General features: G+C 35.6%; 2 protein-coding genes across 3 annotated transcripts in view; one reads left to right on the forward strand and one right to left on the reverse strand.

Moving 5' to 3' along the window:
• Positions 1–15,601, reverse strand: part of LOC123881118 (mitoguardin) — a 63,328-nt gene that overhangs the window by 23,644 nt on the left and 24,083 nt on the right. The window lies entirely within an intron of this gene.
• The window catches only part of LOC123881199 (protein unzipped), a 38,508-nt gene that overhangs the window by 12,422 nt on the left and 10,485 nt on the right, over positions 1–15,601 (forward strand). Inside the window, exon 2 of one of the 2 annotated variants that reach the window (XM_045929859.1) lies at positions 9,866–9,921. The exons of the other annotated variant lie outside the window; for it this stretch is intronic. The gene's annotated coding sequence lies outside the window, so the exon portion shown is untranslated. The remainder of the gene's footprint in view (positions 1–9,865; positions 9,922–15,601) is intronic. 2 annotated transcript variants of the gene reach the window in all.

Below are 15,601 nucleotides of genomic sequence, written 5' to 3' on the forward strand. Positions count from 1 at the left end.
AAAGTGTGTCTGTCTGTCTGCTACGTTTTCACGGCCCAACCACTGAACCGATTTTAATGAAATTTGGTACAGACTTGGGATACATCCCGGAGAAGGACATAGGCTACTTTTATCCCGGAAAAATGAAGAGTTCCTACGGGATTCAAAAAAACCGAAATCAACGCAGGTGAAGCCGCAGGGATCCTCTAGTAGTATATAAAACAATATTTAACTTGTACACATATTTTTTATAGATACGCAATGTTATATATTACAATAAAGTAACCCAGCGAAGTCGAATGTAATCGATTCTGATGATACCTACAGATTAATTTTTTTAAATAAATTTTTAATTATTTCATAATAAATATTTTTTATCACTATAACTTTGAATTTTAAACTTATACATAACTTGACTTTTTACTCCATCGTAAACACTGAAGTGGGGTGACGTAATGATTAAATGCAGGAGCGATGTGAAAATAATAATCTACACTGTGGCGATGCGCAACCGGTTCAGGGGCGTCTAAGAGAGATGCCGATACAATGTGTATCGCCATCTCTAGATTTGAAATTATACCTGGAATATACCGTCCCCTTAATACGTCTTCCTTATTTTTATGTCGCTTCAATCATATTATATCGGCTTTCTATCATAATATCTCTTATTTTTATGCAGTACATTTCTGTAACTATACCTAATATAAAAAACAATTGATCGGACCTATAATTTTAAAAGAGTTTTTATGATTTCAGAGTAACAATTAGATAACAAATATACAACCATAATGAACCCAGCCATTGCAAAATGTATCTTTTTATAATGATACAATTACAGCACATTTTATCCATGATGGTACGATAAAAATTCCGGAAGCCATTGCAATTCATGGTGATCCACTTCCTGTAGGTCCCTTTTAGCGGTCGCACCGTTTATTAACGGTAGTTTATAGTTTTTAATTACACCAATTACAATAACACTTTGTTGCATACAAATTGTACTTTAAATTGTATCTGGCGAGAGAACATCGCACCTGGAGAGAAAAAACTAAAATAAATTGCTAAAACTAAAAAAAAATAAAAAAAACTAAAATGAGAAATCAAGGTTCACCCAAAAAAACCCTGCTCTTATTGGAAAAACAACAGCCGAAAGGAACGAACCCGTGTTAAAAGTTTTGAACTCTAACAATAACCTGAACGAAATAATCGTTTCCGTTAACTCGCAAAGATTAAATAACTTTATTGGCCAAACAATGGTGAAACACAAAACGCAAAACAAACAACCAGAGAACCTTCCATTTGAAGTGCACAAAGGAATATTACTAGACGAGTATTGAAGCGGACAATGCGTCAGTAACGGGACAACGCACTAATTGTGAACCGAGTACCAACTCTTCCGTTACCCGCTGCGCTGTCGAGCTATAGCACTCTCCCGGGAACTGACATGCCACTATTAAAACGTCTCGAATAACGCCAACTACTCACATAATGGCTCATGATACCACCTTTTACCAGTCCCGCTATTATTTCCTAGCCCATTTATTATAAGCTGCCTCAAAGCATATTACTCTTATAATTTAAAGAGCACTTAAGTTACTTTGTATAAAATTCCATCATCAAACATAGCAGCAATTTTAGGTTAATTTGGCTCTTTTACTTTAGCAAAAAGATTTTTATTCCAGTCAGAAATAAATTCTTCATAGTGAACATATTTTAAGCGGTATAGCCTTTTATAAATTGCGGCGGAGAAAACGTTTTGTAAACTACGCTAGGCGGCTCATTGAAGCTGACAAAAGCCCAGTTTGTGGTTAAAAGCACGATTTTCCTCTGGAATTTAACACCGAACACGAAGATAACGGTGTTCAATTTTGAACGAAGTACATTATGAAGTTTATCGATTATTATATCTAATGAGATCAAGTTTTTACTTCTAGAGCTTTTGAATTTCTATTTCTTTTGACGTAGATTAGATACAGCTATATTTTTTTTAATTTATTACGATGAAATGATCAGTTAATGTAAATCAACTTTAATCGATTATGGAAGTTGGAACGTAGTTTTGTTATAACAATAGAGAATAGTAATTGTAACAAGAGCGCAATAATAAAAGACAGTGTGATATACCGTCTATACACGTGTCGAGATTACAAATGTATGAACTAACTGATAGCTGATTATATTCAAACCACGATTCGGAAACATCGCACGTAAAGTTTTTTATTTGTCAGTTATTATGAATACCGAAGTGGTATAATTAAATCTATGCATGAAGTTTAAAACTAAAGTAGAACTTGATTATTGTGTATCTCATCACTACATATATCGATATCTTACATTCCAAAATGTTTTAGAACCCAAACAAGTATTCGAAATCAAAATGATTTGTGACAACAATCACACTAATATTATAAAGGCGAAAGTTTGTATGTGTGTGTGTATGTTTGTTACTCTTTCACGCAAAAACTACTTGACGGATTTGGCTGAAATTTGGAATAGAGATAGATAATATCCTGGATTAGCACATAGGCTACTTTTATCCCGGAAAATAAAAGAGTTTCCACGGGATTTCGAAAAACCTAAATCCACGCGTGCGAAGTCGCAGGCATCGGCTAGTAAATGATAATAAAACCAGCGTTGATTTAACGTGCCTCATTCACGTTTTAAGCGGAAATGTAACACATAAGTTATGTAAACTTTCGTAAACCTGTCTTAGCGATTTATAGTTGGCTACATAGAGTGCGGTGGCTGTAAAGTGTAAATACAGAGAAATAACTATTCCTCGCCAGTGTAGCAACATCTTCACGAGACGTGTTGAGTTTAACAAGCTCTCGACTCGCACGCCGCTCCCGCAAGAGTCGTACGCGCGCACCGACTTGAGCAAAGTACCCTTTACTTCCACCAGACGAGCACAAACATTGTGTACCGCCGCAGCCTCAGGTGCGGAATCAAAAAGTTTACCGTAATAAGAAAAGTCTGGAAGACAACTTTCTCAAGCAAAAATCTTATCCATCTTAGTCACGTTTTGTATTCGTACTTTAAATTTGCAGACTGTATTATTAAGGTTTATGTTGTTTGTTAATTGGATCTATATCATAATTTATTTTTCCTAGAAGTTCTATTTAAATTATTTTTTCATGGCCACTATTACCTGCCTGCCTACTGGTTGCCTGTTGGAGATTGCTATGAGCAATAAGGCCGCCTTTGCATACAATTGTTTTTTGTTTCTTTGTCTTGTCTTGGTTATTTAATATTTTGTGTGCATTAAAATTTCTATCTATCTTCCTATTATCATTTTTATAACATTTATAAGCTCAAATATTTGTTCAAGTACAAAGATAAATTATTTAACTATTTCTGTATGCCTATCGTATTGATCGTAAACTGCCCTTCTCAGAGTTCAAGAGGCTGTATGTAACCCACGTCTACCGCAATAAACTCAACATCTTTATTTATATCAGTAACATCATACCCATATATTATTATTTTACATTTTAATATTACTGCTACTTATACAATATTATTACCTTCATCATCATCATCATCATTATCAACCGATAGACTTCCACTGCTGGACATATGTCTCTTGTAGGAACTTTCACATGCCACGATCTTGCGCCACCTGAATCCAGCGGCTCTCTGATGTTTGATGCCATCTGCCCACTTAGCGGGGATCTTCCAACAGTATACCAGTCGATAAAATTGTATCTACTGATTGCGTCTATAAAATGGCAAGCATGCATGTAAGGATATCTCGGAGAGACATATGTAATTACAACGATATTATTTCGGAATATCATATAACGATTGCACTTCGAGTGTGACTCCCGTTAGCGCATGCTCCACCAGTCAACCATTTCTTATTACGTACATTATTATTTCGCAAGCAAATTATGAGATATCAGTAACTTGTTACATTTTTTCTAAGAAATTATATTTTAGTTTTTAATTCATGCGACCTCAAAACTCTGATTTAATTTTCTACAAATGTCGAGGTTAACCAGAACATAAATCGCCACGTATTTCGTGTAATCTTACCTTGAATGGAAAAATAATTGCAAGGAATTAATCGCTTAGATATTCAAACACATGTGTGCTAACCGATGATAATTTATCAACGTTAATTGCATACAAGTATGTAGCGAAGCACTTATTGCAACAAGAGTTATAACTTAAGAATACATTAATTAAATTTATCAACTTTGCCGCAATGTAATGTTTAACTAAATTCGTTATTTTGAGAGTGAAATGCAAGAGAAATTGCACACAATTAATAGTTCTTTTTGATTTTTAGCTAATTGAAGTCAATTACAATCTATAAATAGTGTAAAGGTTATATAGTTCGTCTATATCTGCTTCGGCTTTGATGGTGATCGTTACATCAGTAGATCAAAGTCGAACCCATTCATATTAACGGGAGCATAAAATAAAAATATTTCTTCATAGAGTAATATTCTACAATCGCTTTGCTATTCCGTGCATATCTTTTAATACTGCCGCCGCTGAGGTGAATGCAAAGCTTTCCAATCATGCCATTATTATGGCATTTATTAATGAACAAATACGCGGCGTAGTTCTTTTATCGAAGTTATGTGCTAATTATCGTAGAACTATTATTACTGAAGGTTTTCCAATAAACTTGAGTATTAGACAGACCTTTTTATGTAAATGGAGAAGAAAGAGAAAAGTGGAAAACTAACAACGACATATTGATTTGTTACGTTAACGAGAGTCGAGTGTCTTTGCTCAGTGTCGTTCATCTTTGTTTCATCTGCACACTGATTTGCAGTTTATGTATTGAGAATTGAAGATGCGGTGGTGACCGATGAGTCACAATGAGCCGCGTTCATCGACCCGCCCTCACGACTTGAGCCGTTATCCTACAATTGCTTGTACCGCATTTTTGCAACCCAAAATAGGTAGTGACTACATAATTCATACGAATTCTCTTGAATAACGTTTCGACTTACGAGCTACCTACTCAAATCATATTCCATACGAGATGTAGTAGTAGCTACGTAATTTGCTAATCCCAGTTTCAATTACTAAGAGACCGGGAAATCGTATTTATTGATTCATTCATGCTATAGAGTTGACTCACGTAAGCAGAAAGTGACGTCATTAAAACTGTTAAGAGATTGTAGTGGCTGGATGACTGGTTTTGTACCCTTTGCAAGTTTGCTTTAATATGGATGAGTCATTAGCTCAAAATAAATTGTCTGTTAAATTTCAAAAGCAGTTCGCCGTGTTTCCGCTTTCCAAGGCTTTATTTTATTATGGGGTTTTCATTGTTGAATTTTTCGAAAATCGGATAACTTCTGACCTTAGAGTTCAGTACCAACACTAAAAAGCGGTGTTTCATTAAACGATTTCATTCTTTCTATACTAGTGTTTTAATTTTACTAAACACATCATTGAAATTTTCTTATACCAATGCAAAGCTAAATGAAAACAGTGACGTAGAACTTATATAACTTTTCAACAAATGCGACCGCATTCGAGATTCGACGTCACCCTTATATCCTGAATTCCAGACCTACTTCACATCATAGCATTTAAAGCTTCAATATTATTGCTTTATTCAATGTGTTCATAGCAGTATTAACTTTGTGACGGCTGACGGCAACTCCAACAACTTAGGAAGTTAATTAGTGAGATATTGCGGTGTTTATTAGAGCAGTTTGTTTGGGTAAAGTTAGGCGACAGTAATTACCGCTGACTTTGAAAGGGGTCTGTGCGTTAGGGCCTCCGACGGCTTTCTGAAGCTATTGCGCTTACATTGGACTAATGTAATTAATTTTTAACCCCCGACCCAAAAAGAGGGGTGTTATAAGTTTGGCGTGTGTATCTGTGTGTCTGTGTATCTGTGTATCTGTGTATCTGTGTATCTGTGTATCTGTCTGTGGCATCGTAGCGCCTAAACGAATGAACCGATTTTAATTTAGTTTTTTTTGTTTGAAAGGTCGCTTGATCGAGAGTGTTCTTAGCTATAATCTAAAAAAATTGGTTTAGCCGTTTAAGAGTTATCAGCTGTTTTCTAGTTTTCTTGTAGAAAAGAAGGTTAGATAACCGTTAGGTTCATAATATTATGTCAATAGACAAATGTCAAGCTGTCAAGATGGACGTTGCCTAAATACATAATTATTTATTTGAAAATGATGTTTTGGAAAACTCAAATACTTTGGATCGTCGGGGGTGTTATAAATTTTTAATTTACACTTGTCTTTAATGTAAATAAGTACCTAATAAGCAATATTATGTTAATTTAACTCTGAGATTTTAAAAACGAAAACGGAATTGCAACATGATAGCATACATAATGAGCTACCAATAACTTTATCAACAGTTGAGTATCTACATAGAAGATATAGAGATTAGAATAATGTACATAGAATCATGACACGACTCGCCATAATAGTAAAATTACGGCATTAGGCACAGAATTAGAGCCCTCAGATAAAATCAACGTGCCCGTCGAACCCGGAAGTTTCAAGACGCATTTCCATTTCGCAACGTTCCCAAGACCCGGCTTGGTAATAAATACGTAATGTACCCTGGTATCGATTGCAGCGCAAGGAGGGGTGTTTTTATTACCCAGCAGGTATGACATCAGCAAAAGTTAAACTTTGCTCTTGACATAAATTCCAAAAAGAGGGGAATGAAATGATCTTGCAAATTACCATAAAATTTTCACAACGTTGCGGTCACCAAATATGTTTGAATATCTTGTCCATGATTTGTTTTGGTCATTCAATTGCGTGAATTAAGAATGTTGCGAAAATTAAAAAAAAAAATGTTTTGGGTTTAGTTGGGTTTGGTTTACATTACAATGATACATAATTATATACTAATGACTTATCAGCCCTTATTCCCTAGTTTAAAGTAATTAAAAGAACCCTTACTAAAGTGTTGCAAAAAGAACAACATACGAGTATATAGTTTTCTAATTGAATTTAGTTGAAACTCGAGGATAAACTAATGAGCATCTAAAACGACCCTTTGGGCTGGTTAGCGAAATCAGAGGGTACTATGAGTCTGAATAAATAAAATGCAATTAAAAGAGGGGGAGTAGCCGCACAATCACACCCTCATCACGAGAGACTCTTTGAAATAGTGACGAAATCCTGCAATTGTTACAAAAAATAGGGGAGATGGGATTATGAATTTTTGTCTGTAAACAAAAGATCAAAAATATAAGCTAGGAAGAGGAACACATTGGAAAATAAAATTATTCTTTGTTTGTTTGTTTGTCCGGCACAAATTTTGCAATCGTTATAAAATATTTTTTTAATGTTAAGTTTCATAATTGAGTTCTGCAACATCATAAATTGCAGGTGATTAGGATAAATTTTTATGGAATAATGGTAGAGGTTTGGGGATTGTCAGCAAATTAACGTGAAATACTTCCGTTTGGTTCGCAGCCACTGAGCAAAACGGCGAACCACGTGCGGGGAGTTACCATAGCAACACAAGAACTACGTCGTTTACCTACATCCCCTGCGTTTTCAACGGTTTTCAGTATGCCACTTCACACTATTTAGATGTTATTTACTTTTTTAGAAATACTCAATAAATTCGAACGCTTTGATAATAATTTACTCTACCATTCAATCCATTTTCAAAATACCTGTAAATGTAAAAACTAATCTAAACTATGTAGTATAGGTACTGTGTCTAACACTACATGCGTTAGATACGTTACATTTTGGATTATTCGATTAGCTAGGTACACCACAGTTTAGGTAAAATAATCTTATTCTTGTAACAAGGAAATGCATTTGCCAAAATGTTTACCATCCCCGTGGGTCAACGATTGTAATGAAACGATAACACATGTCAAACACATAACCCTCCTTTGGGCTTCACCGCAGTCGGGTAAAAAGTAAACTCATTCACGAGTACCGAATTAAAATCCAACCCATTAAATATTTTCACAAGCCTTTGAAATCAGTGACCCATTCTAATAAATAACTGTATTGGACAAAGGGCTATGAGATTATGGCAGCCAATTTGGGATTTGGCGGTTGGAGGCAACCTTATCTTGTCTAAATGACATACGTTATACAGAAAGTCGAATCGGGGAATAATACGCCACAGACAAAGGACACTCCGACAATATTTGCTTAGTATAAATAAGACCTAAAATACATGGCGTCTCTTCGGTTATTTGACCCCTGTCGATGTGGGGTGTTGTGATCGGATTCCCCTATTGGAAATCCCTACACATGTGCATTGTCGTGGTTAAATAAGCAATTATTCAAGACAGTAATGCTAACCGCAAAATCTGCAAGAACATTTGTTGTTTTTACTTTTGTTACAAAAATATTACGGACACTCACTAGAATTTTCCTGAGACCGTGTGCGTGGATTTGGGCTTTCTAAGGATCCCGTTTCCCAAACTGTCACGGAGCCAACTTCTACGTTATAAAGAAAACCTACATTCAAAATCTTAAGTTTCTGGAGCTGTAGCTGGTTAGAGCTGTTATTCAGGCAGACTGTTTCATAATAAAAATTCAAGCTAGTGTCAGTTTTGTGGATTACTCACTGAAATTGGAGATGAAGAGACTAGTCTAATTTCCTTTGATAGATTAGTCTATGTACCTATCTAGTAGGTATCTACTCTGAATCTGCTCTGGATTTCCAGGCTAATTCGTTTGATTGCGTATTAGTCTCTATATAAACAAGTTAATTCTCAGAACTCTACTCAAAGAGATAGTTACCAAATAAACTCACACGACATGACAAAAAAATTGATATAATCTTACTTGAATGTGTTGAGGAAACGGAGTCAAATAAAGCTTATTTCGTAACAGCGTTTCAGTCAATTAGATGCTCGGCGTGTATTTCAATTATATTAAACTCGAGATGTTGTGTACAAAGACAGATATCTGGTTTCTAAGTGTTCATTGTAACCAGTCACAATGGGTCCGTTGCCGTGGCGAAGGCCAACCTACGCTGCATAACGACTGCATTATCACATTTGCTGGTGCTATGTGACGCATTCTCGCAAAATATAAGCACTAACAAAACACGGTTGTTCATAAGATAACGTTACTTTACGTAGCTTACGTTAGCTTGCGAAATGTAAAACGGCATTTAAATTTAATTAATTATACTTGTCTTGGATTTAAATTTTAGGAGTTGTGAAATTATCATGAAAATCATGCGATATTAGAGTCGTGATAGCCTAGTGGTTAAGACTTCAGCCTCGAGAGATCGACGGGTTCGATCCCGGCTGCATACCGGAGAGTTCTCCATAATGTTCTCAAACTCAGATGGGTGTGAAATCCGCCAATCCGCACTGGGACCCGCGGACTATGGCCTAAACCCTTCTCATTCTGAAAGGAGACCCGTGCTCAGTAGTGGGCTGGCAATGGGTAGATCATGATGATGATGATGAGTTGTCTTCTAGACTGTAATCCGTACATAATATGTGGCTTTGGACGTTTATCCAGACACCGCTTCAATGTTAGACTACTTAACTAATTGTGCGGTAACTGAAGAAACCATAGTCAGTTTCCATTTCATCACATTTGGTTAACCGCAAACGTAGCTTTAATAGAATAACTTGTAAGTACTCAGCTTACAAATTAGAAAAGGCAGATGAAACTTGAAAGTAATGGTTTAATTGAAAAGAAAGATTAACCTTAATCGTATTCGCAAACTAAAATAGACCAGAACGCACTATGAGCTAACTGTATGAGTAATACAAGCCTTAATTGCATATACTGTAAAGCAAAGTGCAAGATCTAATTAGACATCTGCCTTGCAGCACTCCCTATTTAAACTAGTAGGTATTTCATTGCAATTTTACATTAGTACCTACAGTATCGATACTTCATTTAGTCGTATGATTTTATTCTAATTGTTTCTGTTTGGATTGTTACAGATTTCGAAATACAAATATACAACAAAACTGGAATTCTTATAGCGGATCACTAAAAGGTAATTGCTTATTGTAGTTATCAAGAGCTCTATAAATCAGAAACGATTAAAAGGCCCGATATCGCAAACAATACTATTGAACAGGAATCAACTTATCAAAGCGAGACAAACGCAAAAAACAACAAAATTGAATTCAATGGGATTCTTTGCTGATGTCGTCACCAATCTAAAAATAGTTCATTTCACTACCCGCACGAGACCGTGTGCCCACTGTAATCCTGTCAAGAGCCAGGATGGAATAAACAACTCAAAGTATGATAAGTGCATTTGATATACGGTTTCTTACGTCAACGATATGAGCATGTTATTGCGTCTGCACTTTTTTGAATAACTTAAGTAAGCACTTGGACCATATTACAGAACCAATATGAAGAAAGTGATTGTAAATAAGCTTGAATTGTATAACCTGTAACGAGAGGATACAAGTTATAAGTATTCGGTTTCTAATGTTGGTGAAATTAATAAGTAAATAAATGAAGGTAAATAATACTAAGGCCCACTTGCACAAAACTCGTGAAACTGGTTTAGTTAAATTTTGTAATGCTGTCACAGAAAAGCTTTGACAAGTTTTTTTCAGGGTTGATAGTAAAAGGACAGGACTAGAAAATTTTACATAAACACATTTGAAAGGTTTGTGCAAGTCAACTTCAATATCAGATACAATAAGCCAGAACATAAATACAAAGAGGAAGTTGATGACATAGTACTTTTTGATGACGCGTCTCACTTTCAAGGTGATAATGATAGAAATATTTAGGTAATCAAATAATGGAGTTGTGTAACTGGGCTAGTGTCGCCAGTGTGTCAGTATGACATATCATAAGTGGCACTATTATCGACAATCAGACGACGACCTTGCTGCTTGTTGTCGCAAATCGTGGGGAGCCGCAGATTGTCATCCTCCATTCCGGCATCCGCCTTACGTGCATTTTTATTATGTAATCCTACTTGTACTTTTATCGCTTTGGATAAGATGTTTGTACAATTAACAAAAAGGATATAGGTACAACACAGGTCTGTGCATAACTAGGTAATAATAAACAATTACAATAATTTCAAAACATGAGATTGTAGATGTAAACTCTAAACACGGCACGGAATGTGAGCGGAGGATATAATAATAATTAAAATAACATTTTACTGAAAACCATTGTGTTGTCTCGCCATTTACAGGCTAGGCTGTAAAGGTCGCTGGCAATAGCTAAAATTCGTTGGCTCGTGAATGCGGGACCTGAATATTTTTTAGTGAATTTCTAGGAAGTTTTAATTAAATTGCGCTCTTCCATTTAATATTTTATGTTTTTATTATAGCGATAAACAAAAACAATATTAATAATGATATGACGGCACCTTAAATAGTATGTAGTCATTGAATGATTCAGTTATAACTTTAACTAGGTCATCTGGATTGTTATATAAAACTAGAAATACCCTGATTTATTCTCGGCAGGGACGAAATTAATAATGCAGATTTTCTGAAAAAGTTTTTAGAAATTATCGACTGAAACTTTTTAAATCCTTATTAGTTAATACATTATTTTTTAATATAAGATATTATGGTATAAGTTCGAGGACAGTAGAGATGTACCAAGTTTTTTCTAAAATTCAGCCTAACAGCACCTAACAGAACAAGCATAATGTTCAATTAAAATGTGTACTTTCAATTATTATTATAGAGTTACTAATAATATGTGGCTTGAATATAACAGCGTGTGTAATAGAGCAAGATTTATCCTCACAGATAGTAATTAGTCCAGACGCCTGATTTATTGGTTGCCTTTGAAAGCATTATTGCCATTTATCTTTATCGAATTGCGGTCGTCGACACAATATCACCATTAGGAAGTGCATGTAATTTCAAAACTTAATTAAGTATTATATCACTACTAAAGATTTACCTACAAATATGTATTTACGCTTGTCTGTAACTATTCATGAAAAACTTAACATCGTTAATTCAAAACTTGTGGTTGCTCCACAAGTTGAAAAAAATTTCACACTCTTCACTTTCTATCATGACGCCCAGGCGTCCATATTTCCGAACAACAAAAACCAAAAGAAACAAAATTGCGCCAATTTTTTTACTATGAATTTTGTGATGTTAGAGACGACTTAACTGAGAGCAGAGTGAACTAACTGTAGTTATTATTAAACCCCGTGTTGTGAAAAAATATGACTGATAATATATTAAATAATTTGATGAAGGTACAGAGAAGGTACATGACTCGTACTAATTAGAAATATAGGATCTGACGCCAACCAACGCATCCAAGTTGATTTCCAAACGTTGAGTTGTCACGCTTTCCAAACGGAAGCACATTTTCAATAGGTTCATGACGTTATGTATGGATGCAATTTTATCTGCAAATCTCCCAACACCGTCACGCATCGTGAGCTCTGGTGACTGTGTTGATGGCGCGACTGCAAGTGATAATGCATAATGCAGAACGGTGTTTGACCAGACGTGACCTGTTGTAAAACTGTTACAGAAATACATTCGGCCGTTTAATGTAAAATTTAAGTCTCGGAATCCGATAAAAAAAACATTTATGATGTTGTGGGATCATGAAAATGCAAGGATCGAACAGCCAGTAATGTAAGGCATAAAATGATAATACTGTAGGTATACAATAAAAAGCGATTCTTCTTCCTATAAGTTTTTGGGTAGGCAGCAAAAATTACAAACCTTATCAGCATTGAAGACAAGACTGTAGTGCAAATGCATAACAGTTTGTGATTGCATTCAAGAGGCAAGTGGCTAACTTTATGAAGTACTAGCTTCTGCCCGCGACTTCATCCGCGTGATATAACTACCTAATTAACTATAGCTTATCGCACGCGGGGACAAAGTAGCTATCTTTCAGTTAAAGAACTTTTAGGATCAGATCATTAGTTCCGGAAATTATCTTCTAAATCTTAACTTACAAACTTTACTTTCCTTACTGTATTAGTGTAGATGTGTAAATAATTTAGGTAGATGTGTAAATAATTAAGGTAGGTATAAATAATTTAATAATTAATTGTTTGAATTTAATATTAGGTAAGTACCTACTCGATTCGTAGCAAAAAATGAAATAGCCCGGCAAACAGCGAAGCAAGTTTGTAACTACTTCGTAAGACGAAAGTATAGACTGCTAAAAATAAAATATCTGATCAGCTAAGTATGTTGCCCTCTGTGGGTTGCAATTTGGAGCTGGCGCCTCAATTAGCCTAATGGATTGAAAGCTGACATCGCTATTCAGGGCACGCGCAAAACATTGCGTGATGACCGCGGGCAAGTCACTTTTCATTGATCGGTTATTGGTATCTGCAATATCAACAGGTGATAGATTTCTCTTAACTTTGTTAGTGACAAGTTGACCACAGACAGGCGATAGAAAAACAACTATCAACAACTAGTTCTTTGCAGGTAGTGCAAAAATGGTGTACAAAATCAAATGGTACGGCATCAGTGGCCTCGAATTAATTTATTTTTATTTTAAATACAACATTATGACTGTTTTGGTTATATGTTTCTTGATATTCACTGGATGCATAAAGATGTCTTGCAATTTACAAATGATAATTAACCCATTTCTTGTTCCCAAAAAAACATATAGTGTAAACTAACAAGTGACATTTGTTTTGCCTTTGCGTATGAAAGTTCTGTGCATGGAAAATACATCTGATTTCATATTTCTGAATTGAACTTTGATATCTTACGCGTACAGGGTGAAATGTGAATTGAATTTCATTGAACAATTATTTGCCTTCAAGTGTGTCTAGAGCGCAGGTTGATGACTCTACTACAGCGCGAGCAAACCCGCATCCTTTTGTGCTGAGAGCTTTTGAATCATACCAGTACTAGTATGACTGTTATGAATGACTCAGTGGTGGTTACCCTCGCTTTACACTTATCTATGTACTGAGCAGTTAGTAATGTAAACAACGAAAATTCTACGCAAATGTTTACGTTGTATTTTATCCTAATGAACTCCAATTACCTAATATAGTTGTCATTCAGCTCGTGGATGGGATTAAGTGGGATAGGTAGGTAAATAAAAAATGGATTACTGGAATACGTAAACCTTTTGATGAAGATACTAAAGCTGGTAAATGTAAAATGTACGTAAAAACTAAAAAAGACTAGACAAAGAGTTTTATCAAGTGCATTATAGTATCGCGTTAGGTTAAATAATATACGTATCACCTATAGGCAGGATATGGATAAGCTGAGTAAATTCACCATATTAGGTAACAGCCTTTGACAAAGTATCGACAAAGTACGTGCCTAAACGTTTTTTTATTTAATACTTTTTATTACATTCACATTATCAGTATCCATATCCAGAACAATTTGGAAATACATTTCCGCCATTTACAAACTCCTTTTGTACAATCACAGTTTTTTGGTCGTAGCCGAACCACACGTTGTAGGCTTTTCAAATAAAATATTGTGAAACATGCATTGCTAAACGCTACAAGTAGAGCATAAAGCACTGGTATTCTATGGGCACGGTCTGACTCCTCTTGCATGGTGTGATTCCCACGCTATCAGCTGGTTCACGCGTCAGCGCACGCGACGTCCCGAGACTCCGACCGCGTCACTGCTGCCTGCTCGGCGCCTGATAATAACTACCTACTCGTAGTGTGCATCTACCGTTTAACCTCAGAATATAATAAATTAATAGCTAAAATGCCTTTAGGTACTTTTGTTATTGTTTGATGAGTCACAACTCACAATAACCACAATTTGCGTTAGGTTCGTCTTTAGCGATTGTTGTTTATTTTTAAACATTGCCATTGACATCTACTTTATAGGTGGCCATAAGTACTACACCGGGTAGTGTAGAGCCTGACGCCTGGGTAGTTATAACTGATAACTTTTACAGACTTTGAAAACAATATAAATGCAGTGTACTAATAAAACTTTGCATCATCACAATTTTGTCGACTACGTAAATCAATCGAAATTTTTTCTTCAACAATTTATCGTCACAATTGCTGATTTAAATAAAGTTAAAAGTGATAATTTATGTACGTACTTGCAATCGTTATTTTAGAGAACTCATACCAAATTAATGCAACATGAATAGGGTTGTTGATAACGCCAGATTTCTAATTACGATGCAGATTAAATTTGAAATTCCCGTGAACTCCCATTTGTAACGCTCGTTTCAATAACATACACCGTAAAATCCATCAGTAGAACATACATAATATTACCGTGGTAGAACTGCAACAGTATTGCAGTAAATGTATCCGTACGTTCGACGGCAGACGCAAACAATAATAAAGAGAACAATAGGGAATGATTTATTGACAGTTAAGCCAGCGGCGCCCGGAGAGCAATTTACACTGCCGCAAAAAGTGACCGGAGCACACGGCGTATGATCACAAGATTCACAAGTGAGAATACCGTTTGCATTCTCTTGAAGCGATACTTGTTGATATGTATTCCTAACTAGCTGTGCCCGCGACTTCGTTCGCGTGGAATAGTGACCGCGCTTTATATTATAGCCACGGACGCTCAGGCGCGCGTGATTCTTTAAATTGACATAACTTTTTTATTTATGAACCGATTGACATGAAATAAACACTAAATGCTAAGTGAAGCTTACTATAATATATTAGTGAAAACCGTATCTAAATCGAATAAGCCGTTTCTGAGATTAGCGTGCACAAACACACAGACAAACAG

The sequence above is a fragment of the Maniola jurtina genome, chromosome 1, assembly GCF_905333055.1.
Source record: "Maniola jurtina chromosome 1, ilManJurt1.1, whole genome shotgun sequence".
NCBI classification, from domain to species: domain Eukaryota; kingdom Metazoa; phylum Arthropoda; class Insecta; order Lepidoptera; family Nymphalidae; genus Maniola; species Maniola jurtina.